General features: G+C 34.4%; 1 pseudogene; it reads right to left on the reverse strand.

The window, feature by feature from the left end:
- Positions 1–7: 7 nt before the first annotated feature.
- LOC114636411 lies at positions 8–2,735 on the reverse strand (annotated as a pseudogene).
- Between the last annotated feature and the right edge of the window lie 172 nt (positions 2,736–2,907).

Here is a 2,907-nt window from a genome sequence, read left to right on the forward strand (position 1 = left end):
TGACTTTTAATCCAAGACCTTGTGGAAAATTCCAAATGTTGAAAATGTCATACTCTGCACACTCGTTTTCCCTATGATTCATGTTCACCAGTTCACCAACAGGGTTAGTAAATACTCTAGTCTTCAGCATGGAAGCCACCTAAATGAGATGCATCATCAGATGGTTACATGTACATGTCGATTAAGGAAAAGCAAAATTGACAATGTCCCTTAATTTTTAATGTTTTTTTTTATAAAAGACATCTATATTTTAAAAAATCCAATGTACTTATATATAATATAACTCATGGGTAATTAAAAACTCATATACTTCATTTTAATGTTTTGAGACATAGATAAAGCTAAAATAATTGCTATCCAAATAACAAGTAACATGATGTGAGTGTGTGTATATGTATGAGCATGTGTGATCTTGAACATGTGTGTGTGTGCACATGTTTTTCAAGAATAATTTTTAAAATTGAAGCCATGTGTGTGAGAATGAGTGGGAAGTCTGAATACCTGGAAATTGTGGAAACAAAGGATAGTATTGTGTCATTCATGTATATACAGTTTTCATATATGAAATAAACATAAACTTATTAAATGTGCAGTCATCATCATTTAGGTTTTTATAAGTAATTATTACTTTAAATGAATAACTATTAATCACAGCAAATGTACCAATTATTGAGAAAAATATTCTTGGAAAATTATTCTAGGCTAGTTATCAGTTAATGCTTTTATGATAAAACTCTTGACTCTTATTTTAAATATTGAACTCATTTGATAGAATATTGAGACACATTTTAACAAACTCACTGACATTCATACAAAAATATTGTCTCCAATTGTATGTTACCCTTTTGAATGTTACATATCCATGTAAAAAATTCAGTAGGTAGTTTTATAGTATAGAAATCTTTTTTTTTTTTCCGAGACAGGATTTCTCTGTCTAGCCATGGCTGTCCTGAAACTCACTCTGTAGACCAGGCTGGCCTCGAACTCAGAAATCTACCTGCCTCTGCCTCCCAAGTGCTGGGATTAAAGGTGTGCACCACCACTGCCTTGCATATATATGAGTACACTGTAGCTGTCTTCAGACACTCCAGAAGAGGGCATCGGATCCCATTACAGACAGTTGTGAGCCACCATGTGGTTGCTGGGAATTGAACTCAGGACCTCTGGAAGAGCAGTTAGTGTTCTTAACTGCTGAGCCATCTCACCAGCCTTTATAAAAATGTTTTTATTGCAAGAATATCTCTAACAAATTTATGTGAGTTTCTCAGGGGCCCTTTAAAGATTACATTGATATATATAAGCATAATGAAATGTAAGAAACTCTACCTGCTGACAGTCAGTGAATACTCCTATGGGTTCTGCCGTTTGCTGAGATTCTACTTTTTGAAGAATGAGTTCATGGTATGTGTGGGCCACAACATACACAGCATTATACAAATTGTAACCTTCTTCACTCAGGGACATGTCAAATTTGTGCAGTGCTAACCATTCCACTGTATTGTTGACTGAAAAATAATCCATTTTGCTATTGCTGTTCTTAGATATTGAACAATTAAAATAATTCCACCATAGCACACACTGAGAAATGTCTACTGGGTACTTGGAAGTGTTCATTGTTTGCATAAAATTCCTTAATTTAGCAATCTCACTGTGCTGGTGTTCAAAAGTGACAGTCCCATGAAAGAAATCAAGGCTGAAATTTCTTTTATTTATGATGACATCCCACTGTGAGGTTGTGATCCAGATTCTCTGTGCACCTAAATATCTCCATTTTCTAAAACTGACTTCTAGGGTAGAGTTCTTCTCACCATAAATGATAACAACCCTTGCAGTTGATGTCATAATTTGTTTATCATATATCTTAGCCCTTGTCATGTATATCTGCATGTCTTCTGGGATAATATTCATAAAAGCTAAACAGATCCCATAGCTTTGCATTTCTTCTCTCAAGTCTGAGAGAAACTGAATACCCTGGTCATCATTTGAGATGACCAGGCCAATCCAAGTCCATTAAAATGAAGCATCAGAGAGACCATGCCATGGGACAAACGTGTGTCCTTGGTTGCTATCTGATAGAGATACGGAAACTGGTCATGGTCACTCAGGTTAGGATTAAATGGTCCAAAGAAAATCTAAAAGATGTAGAAGAGAGGATGAAACATCCACATGAGGAATATGATGTTAAGGAGGTTTGGACTTGTATACAAATAACATTACTCACCTTTCAGAACTCCCAATAAGGATAGTAAAATTATTCTATACATAGCATGTAAAGTGTTTTGCTTATTTCCTACAGTGTGTCTGTGATCTGAATTTTTATATACTTTATAATATGTGTAAAACAGTTCACACACAAACACATACTGACAAAGGTTTCTCCCTTACCATCTATGAATGGAATGTACTTTGTTAACTCATCCAGTGTCACACATTCTTACCTTCAGTGTCCTAAAATAAATTGCCAATTTTAAGGATGTTATCCATGATGGTCCTGTAAGTTGTATAGCACAAATTTCTGGTATTCCACAGTTATAATTAATAAAATCAAAATTATTGTGTTGTGTTTCATATAGTTTATCCAGAAGTCCAAAAGTGTCTTCACACAGGCCAACAATTCGGGAGAACATCAAAGACATGTTGGGTAAAAGATAAGGATTCTTGTTGATCTCATCAGTGGCAAAAAACATTACTAAAAACTCCTCATATCTTCTTGCTGGCATGCTATAAGAAGCCATAGGAATTATTAAGGAGGATGTACAAATTATGAAATTTTCTGCTCAATTGCAGTAATCTTTGTACTATGAGCAAATCTAAGTTTCTGCATAAGTGCTACTTTTCCTTAAATAAGCCTCAGAAATCAGAGATCTTTGGGATTGAATATAATTTAAATAATTCCCCAAATATATT

Source organism: Grammomys surdaster, unplaced genomic scaffold (assembly GCF_004785775.1).
Source record: "Grammomys surdaster isolate TR1022 unplaced genomic scaffold, NIH_TR_1.0 123923, whole genome shotgun sequence".
Lineage (NCBI taxonomy): Eukaryota > Metazoa > Chordata > Mammalia > Rodentia > Muridae > Grammomys > Grammomys surdaster.